The sequence below is a fragment of the Alligator mississippiensis genome, chromosome 1 (genome assembly GCF_030867095.1).
Source record: "Alligator mississippiensis isolate rAllMis1 chromosome 1, rAllMis1, whole genome shotgun sequence".
NCBI lineage: Eukaryota > Metazoa > Chordata > Crocodylia > Alligatoridae > Alligator > Alligator mississippiensis.
Window position 1 is genome coordinate 93210312 of NC_081824.1, and position 16811 is coordinate 93227122.

The 16811-nt window shown below is 43.6% G+C and overlaps 1 protein-coding gene across 3 annotated transcripts in view; it reads right to left on the bottom strand.

The window, feature by feature from the left end:
- The window catches only part of PDSS2 (decaprenyl diphosphate synthase subunit 2), a 212482-nt gene that overhangs the window by 100051 nt on the left and 95620 nt on the right, over positions 1 to 16811 (bottom strand). The gene's annotated exons all lie outside the window — the stretch shown is intronic.

The following is a 16811-nucleotide window of genomic DNA, read 5'->3' on the forward strand; positions in this document are numbered from 1 at the left end:
GCTGTATAAGTTTACAAATATTTCCCTCTCTGAAAAGAGGCTTGCTTCCTCCCTACTGTTATGCCCTGCTGTTATGCTCTACTGTTACACCAACAGTGGTAAGGTTTCAGCTGCTTCTCTTGTATAAAATAATTTCCACTTCCGACAAGTTCTGTTAGATAGTTAACATTCTATTTCTTTGATCACGTTGTGCCTGAATGGATCCAAATTATTCAACTCAAGAGAAAAAAGTGGTAAGATCCTTGGGGAAAGGATTTGACTCACGTATGCTCAGTAAATTTGTTAGAATTTGCAAGCAAAAATCCGTAAACCTTTCACTTACATTCAGCATGTTTCAACCTAGGGTTGTAGGGGTTGAGCAGGACTTTCATGCAACTCCTGCAGACCAGCATGGCACTGGGCACCAGAGCTCAGTGCAAGATGAACATCCCCTCTGCTCCTGATGCTTTCTTTTTTAGCCTTGGCAGACAGTAATTTTATAGCACAATTCATACATTAATTGTGCCATAACTTGTAGCATACCACATTTTGCCAATTTATGGCATGATCAAATGCCAAACCAGCCACAAAGATTTGATACCTAATGGAACATTTAACGTGGAACATTTTTGTGGCTGGTTTGTATCACCAATTTGAATGTGTCACATGAACCTCAGCATCAGGGTACACCGTGTTGTTTTAAATGAAAAAATTGGGAAAATGCAGCCTCAACTACTTTATGGTCCACTGGCTAGGTAACTGGCTCCGTGGTAGGGCCCACAGTACTAACAGATGGAACTGAGTCATAATGACAGAGGGTGACCAGTACTCAGACCAGTGCCTTTCAACATGTTCATCAATTATTTGGATGTGAGTATTGAAAGCGAATGAGCAACAACAAACAATGGGAGAGTGTAGTCATGCTTGAAGACAGGCTGGCAATACAGGACAACCTGGACAGGCTCACGAGGTGGGCGAACCTCAACCAGATGTCATTTAATATGGAGAAATGTAAAGTGTTCCATCTGGGGAGAAATAACCCACAACACACTTACAGGCCTGGCAATGCTATGCTTCCTAGCACCACATCTGAATGAGACCTGGGTGTCATGATAGACAACAAAATGAACGTGAGCCACCAATGTGATGCTGTAGCTGGCAGAGCTAATCAAACACTGGCATGCATTTACTGAGGCATCTCAAACAAAGCTAAGGATGTCATCCTCCCTTAGTGAGACCGCAGCTGAGTTCTGTGCCCAGTTCTGGGCGCCATAGTTCAGGAAGGACAAGCCTGGACAAGCCTGGAAAAGCTCGAGACAGTCCAAAGGAGGGCCACGCACACGATTAGAAGCCTAGAGATCAGGTCATACTGAAAGGCTGAAAGACTTGAGACTGTTCAGCCTGGAGAAAAGGAGAAGACTCAGAGGGGACTTGGTGGCAGCCTATATCAAGGGCATACATCAGGGCCTGGGGGAGCATCTGTTCACCAAGGCCCCCCAGGGGAGGACAACAAGTAATGGGCACAAGCTGACTGAGGATTGCTTCAGGCTAGACATAAGGAAAACCTTCTTTACAAGTCGAGTGCCGATGGTTTGGAACAGGCTCCCTGCAGAGCTGGTACAGTCATCCACTCCGGCGATCTTCAAAAAGCATCTTGACGCCCGTCTTGCTGAGGTCATCTGATCCCAGCAGTCTTTCCTGCCCATGTGCAGGGCTGCTGGACCCAGTGATCTGTAAAGTTCCTTCCAGCCCCTAACAACTATTAAACTATAAAATAGTTTAATACCAGGAGCTGATGGCTCTCCCCACCCCAATAAGGAGGACATTTAATGCCACACCATACAGGGGAGTTTCCACACTGAGGAGCATGCAGCTGGAATCAGGGGAGTTCCCCAGCTACACATGCACCCTTCTGCATCAGGACACGTGCAGCTGAAGACTGGAGAGCTCTTCGGTCCTCAACTACAGGCACACCACTTCTGCACCAGGGTATGTGTGGGTGGGAACTGGGGAGCTCCCCTGTAGTGCAGGCAGCTGGGGATGGGGGGGGGGGGGGGGCTCCCCCATCTCTAGCTGCCTGTGCCAGAAGTGAGTGCATATGTCTTACCTACATGTCAGGATTTGTGCAGCTGGAGACTGGGAAGCTCCCCTGTGGTGCAGATAGCTAAGGGGAAGCTCCCCCATACCCAGCTGTCCATGACCTGGCGCACATTCACCCAGCTACACAAGAACTGTGAACACAGTGGAGCTCTCTGATCCATGGGTACCCATGCTGTAGACTTCTACAAGTGTACATGCAGCTGGCTGCGCCACACCAGATGCAGACAGCTGGTTATCCTGGAGCACCCTCAGCTCTCCCACTTGGAAAGGGTATATACAGCCAGCTGTATGTCCCAACAGATGTGTAACTGGGATCTGACTAATTTTAATCATGAATCACAAAAATCACAGATCTGCCATGTATGTCAGGTTAGCAGTTGCTAAGGATGTTTAGAAGTTACAAGTCCCTGCAACTTAGCCACCACAGCATGGCAATTCAGGAAAGTACTGCACCAGAGAAGAACAAGGTAATAGTGATCTTAGGAACATAGGGCCTTGTACCCAGGGATTTTTTTTTTTTTTTTTTTTGGGGGGGGGGGGGGGGGGGAGGAATTGACATGCAGAGTATTGTGGGATTCTGAAGAACCTATAGGGTCTCTGTCACTATACAAACATAATTTTAGAAAAAGGATAAACACTCCAAGATACGATATTTTGGAGTGTTTTAGCCAGTTTGAGAATATTTCAAAGAGCTTGGACATGTGGAAAGCTAGTCCTCTGAAACATGTCAAAGGTTTTGACAAGTTTTGTACATCTCTCTGCACCCTCAGTAAATATTCACAAAGCCAAATCTTCATTCACCTCGTCCTTTAAACAAGTTTCTTCTGCATACAGAAAACTTCAGTGATAGTTACGTATCTTTCTTTTTTCCTGAGTGCTGTTCTCCAGGCTGACTAATATCATTGCATAGTTTCCTTTTGCTTCCCTTCACTGCTGGTTTTATCCACCTGTTGTGTATAATTGTGATGATAAATAAGTACATCTCTCTCTCACACTTTCCATTAACAGAATTACTTTGAACTTTACTGTTTATGGTTTGTTTCTGAATAATGTAAATTGTAATTAATCCTTTATAAATTTAATGCACAAAATAGTTGAAAATTTCTTTATGAACATATTGCCAAAAATATCGGTTGATCATTCTGATGCCTATTTCTTGGGAAGGAATATATCCTCATGTAATCTTATAGCCAATTCTTCTCCTTCCATTTGCTTTTCGTTTCCCCAGCTGAGTTTGATTCTACAAAAGAATGTATGTAGATACTAAGCATCAGGCCTAACACCTACTGAAATTAAAGAAAACACTGAATTATAATGGAAACTTGATCAAGGCCTAAAAGATCTTGACACTTCAAGTGGGAGAGAATGACAAATGCAAACTTAGAACTGACTTACTACAAAGAAAGACTTAGTAAGCTGTAGAGGCATCTGAACTAAGAGACAGACCCATCCTTAGTCTAATAAAAAATATCACTTCTACCATGAGTTCTGAGACCCATCCTGGCATTACACAATTCCAGTGGAATACTCAACATAAAAATAAGCTCTTAACAAATCAGTAATTAAATATGCTCCATCCATATCAAAATTGTGGACTGGGACCAATGTACCTGACAAGCTTGATCTAAATTCTAACAGCCTGGATTTTCCCTCACTCCACCACAGCAAAGTAGAAATTCTGCAATACCTTCGGTTAAATCCAATCAGGTTTTGACTGAACCAAATAAGACAATAAGTCAGTACAGTTATATTTAATTTAATTTGATATTGCTATAATTTTCAATGTACCACAGAAAGCTCTATTGGAAATGTGTAACCACATTGTAAAATTTATCAAGGGACAAGTTTAGAGGTTTTAGCTGGGTAAGGGACAGCTGGTGTTTTTAGCAAATAGAAAGCAAGGGAGACATTTGGGAACTGAAGAATAAGCACAATACCCTCATATTGCTGTTTAAAATCAGATAAATAGTTAACAGGTAGCAGCATTTCTTACTGTTTTCAAAATACCCACACCCTATGGATATAAGGGGACAGGCAATTCTCATCATAAAGAACTACTATTTCGCACATCTGCATCTCTGCCTTCACTTGTCTAACTTTTGGAAGGATTTTTCCACATCCCTGAGAATTAATTTTTAAACCAAATTAAGACACTTGCACAGAATTCATTAGCAAGGGCTGGATTCTATAGCAGATTTATAAAAACGTAGGACTGGAGCAGGTGCCTCCACAGCCATCTATTTCAACCCCCATGCACTTGCAGCAATCAATCATTGAAATGGATCCAAAAGAACATTTACCATGTTTCCTGCTATATGGCCACAGCTACAGAACACCCTATTAAAAAACAACAACAACAACAAAAACCCCTAAAATCTGCCCTAGGTAAAGAGGGACAGAGACCCAAGGGCAGCAACAACACCCTGTGGCTTTGGGAACAGGATATTGGCTAGACTAAAATATGATCAAGTGATCTGTTAAAGGCAACTATGCCCCACATTTCATAGGAAGGCAAAAACTATAACAATCCCAATTTGATCACAGGAAAAAAAACTCTGCAATTAAGAAACTATGGCACAGCCCTGAGTATAGTTATTAAACAGTTACTATATTTAACAAACTTTGTTCAGCAGAAGTCAGTACCTCTTTGCGCACACAATTATCTGGTGCTCAAAAGCTTGTTTTGCGCAAATGATATTATTTTGTTTTTTTCTCTGTGTCTTTGAATGTCTACACTGCCATGCCTCCTGATATACTCTACATTGTATAAAAGTCCTTCCTTTTTTTATTCAACATATAATTGTTGCATTTGTACATGCTGTGTAAGCTGAAAACAATAAAAAGTTAATGAAGAAAAGTACTGGTTGTAATGAATTAGTAATATTGTTAGATTTGTATTTGGAATTAATTTTTATTGTTGTGGGTAGAAAATGATCAATAGGAATATACAATCAAATTGTATGCACTTCTCATCTCCCAAAACTCTTCTTGTAAATGAGATGGAGCCTCCTTAAAGGATTTATCCTGGAGAGCAAAAGCTAAATAGAATAATTTAAAGTAATCACTTAAACTTCTTCTTAACAAAAACTGAGGAAAATCTCCATGTGAATAACAAAACTACACCTTCCCTTAAGAATCAGAACAAACTGCATTGGTCAAGTTTTAAATAACAATTTTTTCTTTTATCTTTCAACCAAGATCACCCAACCTCCATATTTAGGTTAAATATTTTAGCGTTTGCATTTTTCTACCAGTTAATCAGCACAGTTAGGATGCCGCACCTTCACTAAAAGCCAGCTTTGCTGGTAGATAGGAATAGGAACAGTAAGTCCCAACAGAAATCATTTTCATCATAAGAAGTCCTAATGTGTACCACTAAAGAGAAGGATTGATTGTTATGGCCTATTGTTACTATAATTAGAAGTCAAACACCAATTAGCACTCCCATTAATAAGATTAATTTCTGCAATATCTGCAGCTGAGACTCAAACTTTGCCTACAACGGGAAGTTAGCATAGAATAAACCAGGGTGAGAGTCTGAAGTGCAACCACACTCCGCACTAACTCACTATTTTGTCACTTATTCTGTGCAAATCAATCACTGCCTTCTTACATTTTTTCTGAACTTCTGTGCAATAGCCCCTGTATCTGACTGTATTCTATTTTCATTCTATTTTTACTATGGGTTCTTCAATGAGACGAGAAGTGCAAATGCAGCTTGCAGAATCCTAAAATACATCCCTCAGCCATTCCCTTCCAGTAACTTCAGGTCAACTAAATCGAAGCAATTTTAGATTACAATCCCCTATTAAAAATGGACAAGAAGAAAGGAATGAGCTATTTACAAATCACATACACATATAGACAAGTTTATGTGCATATTAGGTGCTTCAAAGTAAGGAAATGAGAAGAGGGAAAACCATACTGCTCAAGTGCATTTTATACGGTGCAATCAAGGATGTACTAAAAGTCTGGAAGGACAGGATGAGATAGATTTTTTTTTAAAGTATTGGGGTTAGAAGCATAACAGAAGAATAGATAGGTGACTGCTAGGGCTGTGCAAAGCTTCGGTAGCTTATTCAATTCAGAGGAGATTTGGCCCAATTCGGAGGCCAAATCTCCGAATCTAATCGGAAGATCCATTAAAAGGTCCTAATTGAATCAAAAGCCTCTGAATCAATTCGGAGATTCAGGCGGTCACCGTTCGCCACCATAGGGAGCTGGACCCGGGCTCCATGCCAGTATGTAGGGGCTGGGGGGGTTGGAGGAGGGGGAAGGGGAACATGGGGGGACCCCCACCTGAACCCATTCCCTGCTGGCTCCCCCAGCTCCCCGCCATGAGTGCCCCCGCCAGCCCCCCCCATGAGTCCCCCCCCCCCCAGCCTCCTGGAACTTAAAAAAAGAGAGAGAAAGAAAAAAGCCCTGCACTCACCAGCTGCAGCAGCGGCGATCAGGGCCTCTGGGGGCTCATGGCAGAGCCCCCCCGTGCAGCGCAGGGGGCAGTAGGGATTGCCCCAACCCGGCACAGCAGCTATCACATCGCGCGGGTGCAGTACAGTTCGGCAGGGCATCATAGAGCTCCATGCGTTGTCCAGGAACTAGGGTCACTCAGGTTGAGCGCTGCCAGGCTGCAGGGGACTGCTGGAACCACCCCAGCTTCAGGACACTGTGCAGCACCCTGCCAAGCCATACTGCACCTGCCACGAGCCCCCAATCGCCACTGCTGCAGCTGGTGATTTTTTTTAAGTGCCAGGACCCTGAGGCCAGGTGGGGCAGCCATGGGTGGGGCCGGGGGACTGGACGAGGGGTGGGGCCAGAAGAGTGGATGAGGGGTGGGGCCCCATGCACCGCTGCCACGCCCCCACCACTGACACTGCTGCTGCCTGTTCAATTCAGAGGAGGTTCGGCAGCTAAATCTCCGAATTTGAATCGGCCAAATTTAACTGGGATACTGATTTGAATCACCGAATCGAATCACTGTCCCTCCAAATTGGCCGCATCCAAAGCTCAGTCGAATACTTGCTGCTTTGCTCACGCCTAGTGACGTCATTGTTTTTGTACAGGATTTACAATTTACAAGTACTTCAAAGAGCTTGTTTGTTTGGTGGAATCTCTGATATAATTACAAGAAAGTTCAATGTCTTTTACAATTAAAGACCATATTTACTCTATTCTAAGACAAGGTCTTCTCATTTAACTTGGGGAAGAAGCCCCTTGTCTTAAAATCAAGTACAAGTAAAGTGGAGGGAGGTAGGGAGCAGGCAGCTGCTGTGGCTCAGGCTCCAGGCCATACCTGGGATCAGGGTTACAGATGCAGCCTGCCTACCCCTCCGCCGCAGCTGCCTCTACACCCCATGTTCTCCCCCCTGAAGCCTTGCTCTTATCTCACCCACACCACACAACCTCTACTCCTCCATCTGTCCCTTTCCCTCCCCACCCTTACTCTTACTCTATACTGGCAGGCTCAGTGCATGCTGCTGCCTGGGGTACAGAGTGCAGCCCCAGCTCAGCCCCACAGCAGCAGTATGCAGGCTGCACAGCTGCTACAGGGCCTGGGCTAGGGCCATGCTCAGTGTCCCAGACTGGAAGGGGGACAGAACCTGCTGTTGCAGAGCAAGGGGAAAGGGGGAGGAAGAGGCAGAAGTGGCAGGGAGCAGGCATAAGCAGGAGGCAAGCTGCTTGACCTCCCTATACCACCTGCTTCCCCATTGCTGGCCCCCCTACAGTGGTGAGAGGGATGAATTAGATTCTATACATAGAACATTATAACCAATGTATACGTTTTCTATGTACAGGTTTCCCTTGCTTTACGCTGTACACGCATTCCTGGAAGACAGTGCATAACTCAAATTCACATAAAGGGAACACACTTTACAATGCAACAAACAGGGATACATTCCAAGTGCTTGACTGTACTGACCCCCTGATCCATTTCTACCACTCTTACAAGACAATGTTGGTACTCACCAACACCAAACCGTACACACGAGCACAAAGTGGTGGTGAATGTTTAGCTGGTGTGAAGAGAGGGTGGTGAAGGGTCTTCAGTATCAGACTCCACATCTGTGGTAGGAGGTACAGGCAGGGTAACATCCATAGGAGAATCAACAGGCACGGGGATTTCATAATCACCCTGCAACACCAGTGGTGTAGGGCTGCGGGTAGCTAAGCAAGGCTTCAAGAACTGGAACAGGGTGCACTGCCTTGCCAATCACTGGGTCTAGGCATACACCTCCTTGTAGGGACCAAGGAGAGAGCTCAAACCATGGTTGAACTGCAGGCTAGGGCCCATACCCAGGGCAAACTCTGACTTGCCCAGGTTGAATGCACGACCAAGTGCAGAGAGCCCCTCACCAGCTTCTGCACAGGTCAAAATCTCCAGTTTCGTCTCCACTGTTAGTGAAGTTCTCTTGCATTTCATTAATGGACAAAGGAGAAGGGTAGGAGATAAGCTAGCAAGACATTTAGAAGCCTTAATGGGGATGGCAACTACAGAAGTATGTGTTACAGACAATGAGCAAAGAGCACATAATCCACACAGGAGATGATATTTTGGTGCACATCACTTCCACAATGCACCACACAAGGCAGCTGATTGTGGGCTTCCACCACACCGATTGCATAAGAGTGAATTTACCTCACATAGAACACATTTTTGGTATAAAAAGGGTCATCATATAAGAGCGAATTCCCACATAGAGAACCCGCATAAAGCGAGGGAAATCTGTATAGCGTTTAATTATTGGGGGATTGCCTTAAATTCACGACTCCCTTAAATTTGAGTAAGTATGCTAATCCTAACTAAAGCTTGTCTATACACACATGCACTCATGGGCAACTACTGCCACCTTAGTCGGGGGGGGCACATGCCCCCCCACCCCGTGGCCAATCTCGCTGACTGGGGGGGAGAGGAGTCCCTCCATGGCCAATCACAAAGTGGCCACAGCGCTCCCACTCCCTGACCAGCGTTCGCGCCGGGGGGGGAAGAGGGGGGCACCAGCACTCCCGCCTGCCCCCCCACCTGTCACCTGAGTGGTAAGCATGGCCAGTCAGGGGGTGCACTGGTGCTCCCAGGGGGTACACATGTATCCTTGTGCACACTGCACACTTTGCCACTGCATGCACTAGTTCAATTAAAGGCAAGTTTATTATAAAGTTCAAGGCCTGTGCACAAGAAGGGAAAAAAACAACTATTATAATATATGATAGCCATTACCTTGGCCCTACGGTTCACCTTGACCTGTTAACATATTGAAAAGCACAACTTGTACCGTCTACAGTAAGCTTTCAAGATGCATTAGCTAAGGTGGGTTAACCACAAACTTTTAAAAAATAATATATGTTTTCCTAGCCTGGAAATCTCCCATGTTACCATATTGTACTGATTATTAGTAGATTTATTGCCCTCTCAAAAATGTAAAAAAAATCAGTCTACTTTTACATGGTGTTAGCTTATAATTGGAACTCTACACTAGGATTCTACAGAGCAGTTGACTGTATGCAGCTCCTTTAAGGGTGCAACCCTGGATTATGTGCTCTATCAGGGTGGCAGAATAAACTTGCATAGGGAAAGGCCAGAATGGCTGGACAACCTAGATCAGTTCCCAGAGATCTTCTTGGTCTGGTCCACTAAAGCAGGAGGCAGACCACATTCCTCCCTCAAAAGTCCTAAGAGCCTGGTATCAGTTTGGAACTTCCAACCACCCAGCTTCATCGCATGGGTCCGCTGGTCCAGTGGTGGCCTTCCACATGGACTGTGCTAAAGCCATGAAAGGGTCTATATGTGGTGAGCTGGCAGTAAAATATGCGGAGCTTAATACACTTCAGATCTGAGGGTACTTAAAATATAAATTTTTGTGTGTTTGTTTTACAGCAGTCTGAGAGTTCGTTATTTAGAAAACAGCAATCCTGAAAGTGTTGAGCACTAAACTAAAGAAAAAAAAATGTCTGAGGAATTAAATTTTAAAATATTTAAGAGACAACAATATGTTTCGTCCTTCCAAAACACAAATTAGCTAAACATATTTTGCTCTTTGCTCACACTTTTAGAAGTCAAATCTGAGCTGACAGCTACACATAACAATGGTGTAAATGCAAATCACACACTTTCTCCTTTCCCACATCGTTCAACAATTTGAGAAAAATTGGATTTTGAATCCCTAAAGCCAGGCTTGTTTGGATTGAAGGCTTTGACTCTACGTGTCATGGGGCTCGGATCTAGAAATGCAATTCAAATCTTCAGTGAGAAGAGATTAAAATCCCTGATTATGCACATCTGGCCTTTTAGTAAGGATTTGTCTCAATTTAAACCTGTAAATGTTTTTCATTTATATAAAAAACATTTGTTTTGATACATATCAATGTGCTGAAGACAATATAATAATAAAACTTGAGGCAAAATTATCTTTGGTACAGATGGCAGTTTTTTTATTTTAGTATTTTTAATGCATTTAACCCTTTGGGTCCTCTCCTTTGTTACTTGATTTACCTGTGGAAATTTGTAAGAACAATATAATTTTGCAACAGTTCAAGATTTTTATGTATAGTTACCTAATGATATTCAGAGAAAACTTTTACCTAAAACTGAACCTGTAAATGTGGGATAGATTTATATGCAGTGTTGGCTTATAAAAAGAATGATAAAATGGTAACTCTACACAGGTTCCTGTGTAGGCAGAGTGATCCCTTCTGCAGGGTGATGCGTGGACTTTTCTTTGCTGGTGATGAGCAATTCGAATGACCTCTTGAAGAGGCTTCCTGTTTACTGGAGCACTGACGCAGCAACCCTGCTGAGAACTGGCCCTTAGGAAGCAGTCATCTAAGTATAGATAAATCAATACACTCCCATGTCTGAAGTGGGAAGTCTGCAAGCCCCTTGGCTGAACAAGCTGAAAGGAAGAACTCTAAATGAGTATGGTCTCTTCCACATGCTAGACCTTGAGTATTTGATGAGCTACATGACCAATCTTCTGAGGATAAAGAAGGAGCATCACCTAGAGCCAACAACCTAAACTTGAATGGTCTTATGTACCTGCTGAGGCTTTAGCCCCATGACTGGGCTCATAACATCATTTCTCTTCGGGATTACAAAAAAGCAAAAATTTGATTTCTCTCAGTGTTCCTGTGTGATCTTCTCTATGGGCTGCTTCTTAACCAGAAGTCAATTTCTTTCCAACAAGAGTCTTGCAAGACAGGTTCATGAGGAAGGAAAGAAGGGACAGATGATGGTAAATACTTCCAACAAGAGTCATTCATGTATTGGGGGGTCCCAAGGGAGCAAGCTAGGAAACCCGGGAGATGGATTGCAAAGTAACGTGTAGCCCCAAATGCACTGTCAAAATTGCCATTTGGAAGTTGATGCTGAAAGCTGAGAGGACATAAAAGCAAGAATTCCTACTCTGGGACTGCTGAGGTCATTTGAAAATAGCTAGTTTAAGACATGACTAACCTCATGTTTATGCCCACATCTTTGTTGAGATGTCAGCTTTTGAAGGGAAATAAATGCAATAAAACGTCCTCTAAGCTGAAGAAAAGAACTGTTTTAGTCCCAGGGAGTAAGCAGGGGCCTGAATCTTCTCTAGGGCCTTATTGTTGCTATCATTAATGAGGCCAGTCCTCTCGGTTGTGAAGGATTTGATCTTCCCTTGTGCATCAGACCATTTAAAACAGAAGTACCTTTTAATCAATCATGCGACTTCTGCCTTTATATTGGTATCTGAAGCATCCTGTCTTTCAGAAAGTGTCCAGTGAGCATAGGATTCTTGATGACCAGAATTTGAGCCCCTTTTTTCTGTTCCTCCTAGATGGGCAAAATATGGCCTCTGGGCTGGATCTGGCCCACCAGAACTTCATCCAGCCCACAGGCACCCACCAGTTGTACCCTGCCTGCCCTCATGTGTGGGAGGGCCCCGACCTGGCCAGCGTGCACAGCTTCCAGGTGGGGCCACTGCTGCAGTTGCCAGGGGACCTGCTCGGCTTCCCCGGCCTCCAGCAGCTCTGCCTTCTGTCCCTGCTGCCGTGCTTGCTTTGGGCACCAGGTAGGGAAGTGGCAGCAGGCAGATGTGAAGAAACGGAAGCTGGGTAGGAGCACAGAGTGTGGGGCTGAGAGGAGCGCAGACCCCGGGGTTCCTGTCTGGGGAACAGTGGGAGTATGGTGCTCAGGCGGACAAGGTGTGGGTGTGTGAGGGAAGGTAGGGGGTGTGAGGACCCTCCTGCCACACACTCTCCTGAAATATTTTTCCTCTCCTGAAGTAGCCTCTCCTGAAGTATTTTTAGGGAAGGAATACAAAGGGAGAAGGAAAAGGGGTAACACCTCTTTCTCCTGTGTAGTCACCCTTTACAAGGGACACTTCCTTTTCTCTTGTTGAATTAACTGGACATCTGAATGTACCTGCAGCACTAAAAAAACCAAACAACTGCTGGAAGGTAGGTATGAAGTCAGTTCCAATAGTAATGAAGAGAAATAGACACAGAAGTACATGTTTCCTGCATCTGTGCTAAACCTAGCTAGTCACAGTTGTGCTAGTTTGGTTTTCAGTACCACTTTTAATTAACCTGGGCCAGAGGTGACAAGGGAGAGATTCACTCCCACTATGAGACTAAGGAGTTTCCATTCTTAACTCCACACTGGGCAACAGCACTCAAGCTGGAGCAGTAAAAGTGGGTTTTGGCTGGTGTGGAAGAAGACCTCAGCTGGTCTTGGTAACCTCAGCAGGCTCCTCAAAGAATCAAGTTGCAGGCATTCAAAAGACAAATAAGGCTAGAGCTGGAAATAAGTCTCCCTTCTGTCAAGGAGAGTGAAGTAAACCGTGTACTAGGGTATGGAGCATGCCTTACCCAGACACAAAAAGGGGTAAGCATGGACCCCAGACTCTGCTATAACAAGAACACAAGAGATGTACCCCTTGAAACACTTACTGGCGGGCCATAGATTAGGCCCAGTGAGGGGGATGAAGCTACTGTAAGCTATTTACTTAAAAGAAAAAAAAAGTACCTCACTTATTTTAAGTAAGATCTACGTAAAAGGTTGGTTCTGTCCTCTCACTGCAGTGGAAAAAGAACAGATAGTTCTGAAGGAGGTGGAAGAGGCATTCATTTATATAAAGTATAGTGACATCAACCCTCATGATAATTCTTGTACACTCTGTATTCCAGTGGAGTTCTACAACTCAATGCTATGGATATCATTTCCCCCAAGTAAAAACACAACATGCCCTCAAGAGAGGGCCATGCATTTCCTCTCTTCCAGCATATTTTAGCAAGCTTCAGTTGCTGTACAAGTTCATAAACAGACATAATATTTGTCATGCTCCCAAGTACCTTTAAAGTTCCCCAAAAAGGGAGGGGAGATGTCATTTAAATTGTTTCAAATTTGCCTGTTCTGCCTCCAAAATGAACTTGGATGAAACAGGAACAACGCTGAAGCACTTCATGTCACGTTTACACTCTTATTAAGAGTTCCTGTGAACCAGAAGAAGAGCTCCACATCATTTCCTAGATCAAGCTGGAGTCCTGAAGCAGACTTACTTCCTACATTTCTATTTCTCCTTCTCTTTGCGCTTCTAGTGCTGAGGCAGGGGCAAAGTTGAACTCGCATTCATGCCAGGGGGAATGAAAAGTAGAATTCTGGGCAATATCACAAAGGGATGGTGGATTACAACAAAGTATGAGCCTCTCTGCTTCCTTGCTCTCAACACTGCTTACTATATGCCCGTAACTATATTTACATAGCACATACGGGCAGCCTCTGAGGGCCTACTGAGGCCCAAAGATGGCCCTGGCAAACTGCCATGCCACCTGACACCACACGGCACAGACAGCATCTCATCATCACATTCACTGACCCTGCTCCTGGCACTAGTTAAACTATGTACTTTAAAAAAAAAAAAATGTCTCCTAACATACAAAGAAAAATGGATGAACCTGTTGTGTGCGTTTATATTTAGGTCATTTTTCCCATGCACTGACAAACAGTGATTGGAAGACAAGCAGCAGCAAAAAAGTAGCAGTCCACTGCAATCCCTACTCAGTGGGTGCATCTACACATGCAAATGATCTGGGAGCAGTTTACTCTCAAGTAAACTACTCAGACGTAAACTCTCCTAGGCAAGCATTAACACAATGCAGGAACGCGGGAGCAGATTCTTTGCTCTAAACAGCAGGCTGCTCCCACTCTCTGAAGCCCTGTAACCAGCCTCTGCAGCAGCTGGGGGAGCTCTAGGCTCCCTCTGGGTGCTAGGCCAGAAGACAGCTGTCTCCTGGCAGGGGCTGGGACGTTACTTTCTGCCCCCAGGAGCTGCCTGCTGCTAGGGTGGGCTCTTCCACCAAAGCCCAGGCAGGTACAATGTCCCTGTGCCCCAGCAGCAGGGAGCTCCCAGCCCCCGCTCCACAATTGTGGGGCCAGGGCTGGGAGATCCTTAGTTCCCAGCCCAAGCCCCACAGTCCTGGGACCCAGGCTGGGAAAGAAGGATCTCCCAGCTTGGGTCCCAGGACTGCAAGGCTTGGGATGGGAAATATGGATCAGGACTAGAAGGATTTCCTAACCTGGGTCTCATGACCACTGGGCTTGGACTAGGAGAAAAGGATCTCCCAGCCATGGGGTTTGGGCTGGGAAAGAAGGATTGATCTCCCAGCCCAGGTCCTGTGACTGCAGGCCTCAGGCTGAGAGATAAGGATCTTCCAGCACTGTCTCTTTGATGGCAGAGTGGGGGCTGGGAGCTCCCAGCTGCCAGGGTTAGGGGACGTTGTCCCCACCCAGACTCCAGTAGTGGAGCCCGCCCTGGCAACAGGTAGCTCCTGGTGGGAAGGGAGCAATCTTCCGCCCCCTGCTGCCCAGCTGACCAGGAGCACACATGCCTCCAAATCAGGCATCTACATGTGTGCTACTGACCAGTTACTAATCACAAGTAAATTTGCTACTTGCATTTGCAGTAAACGTCTATACACGTAGACACAAATGCTTACTGTGCAGTAATTGGTTCTACTATGCAGTAAAGCATCTTGTGCAGATGCGCCCAGTAACATTTTATTTTAAGTAAGTTTATACATGCTTCTTGCTTATACTTTTTCTGCTCAGAAACACAGGGAAAAAAATAAAAAAGTTACTCAGAATATACATTGCTTCAAAATATTAAGAGCTCTAGACTTTTCCTTTTCTGAAGAAAATTGGCGTGGCATAGATCTCCCCTATTTTCCCATTCCCAAATTATACCTTCAATATACTACCAAACATGTCAAGCTGATAGTGGGTAGGAGTAAAAGTGTAAAAAGAGAGCAAAGGAATGGAATCCAAAGCTAACAATGCAGGAAATAAAGACTGCCTACTGTAACTGGAGACCAGTACTGGAACAGCATAGTTCACACTAGGACTTAAGGAAAGCAAATAATTAATCTCTACTAAATAGTTAAAAAAGAAAAGAAAAGAAAAGAAAAGAAAAGAAAAGAAAAGAAAAGAAAAATCAAGTGAACCATATGCAATACCTAACAGTCTGCAATATAATGTCCACAGCATGTAAGTAACAGTCATGAGGATGCTCAATACAGTGCCAGAAATAATATTTCCAACATTTTTATATATACACAGATGAAGTAATTACATGGCATAGCAACAAAAAGGGGCTGCATAATTTACAGCAGAGCTGAAAATCTGAAATACAGCTCCAAAAAAAGCATTTTCCAGAGCCTGGAAGTTAGCAACATTAAAGAAATAAGTATGTGTCTTTGAGGAATGTATATTTTGCCTTTGATATGCTTCTCAAACTTCTATGGATGTTCAAGGAAGTTCCACATGCACAGCAGCATCATTCCAGAATAAATAGTGACACTGACTGTGACCTAGACAAGATCTGAAAGAAAAAACTATGCTGATGGAAAATGGTGTCTCTGGATTTCTGTTCAGGAAGCTGGTGTTTGTAAATATATTATTTGTAGCCCATAAAGAAGTTGCAGATGTCTTTTGGACTTCAATTTTATAAACCTTAAGTTTTTCAGTTTTATTTATTTAACTGAGGAAAAATAAAAATATGGTATAAGTTCCAGTGGTGTCCTTACATTGCTGTAAAATGTCACAAAAGCTCAAAAAAAAACTACTGAGTTATCCACACCGTCTCTCATTAAAAATTAATGGAAAAATCTACATAAATGTAAGTGGGAGCAATTTCTAACAAACATAATACAAAATAAAACTACATCTCAACTTTCTTACTAGAGTGAATCCTCTTCCAATATTTAAACCTTGCTACAGATTGGAAGTGTCAGAGAACATTTACATTTAACACTTCCATTGTTACCACTTTTGCAGCAAGTAAGGAATCCTAAATGTCCTGTATGGGAGAATTCGAAGGTACTTCATTTTCTGAGTGTCTTATTAACTCTAACCTACATATTATAATGATTACATCTTGCTCTCAGGCTTAGACTTATCGGGCTAGATCTTCAGGTGGCTCAATTAGAAAAGCTTCATTAGTATCCATAGCACTATACCACTTTACCTTGACTGGTCCATTATTAATCCACTATTTTGTTTCCAAATGCTTTTAGTAGTCACTCATCAGATCACAGCTTTAAAAGCTTAAAATTTATCTCCAGTCTATGAATCATCATATTGACGAAACTCACCTATCAATAAAGTGTGTTCTGCCTCCTGTTGTTGAATATATATATATATATATATATATATATATATATATATATATATATATATATATATATATATATAATTCGTTTACATAAGT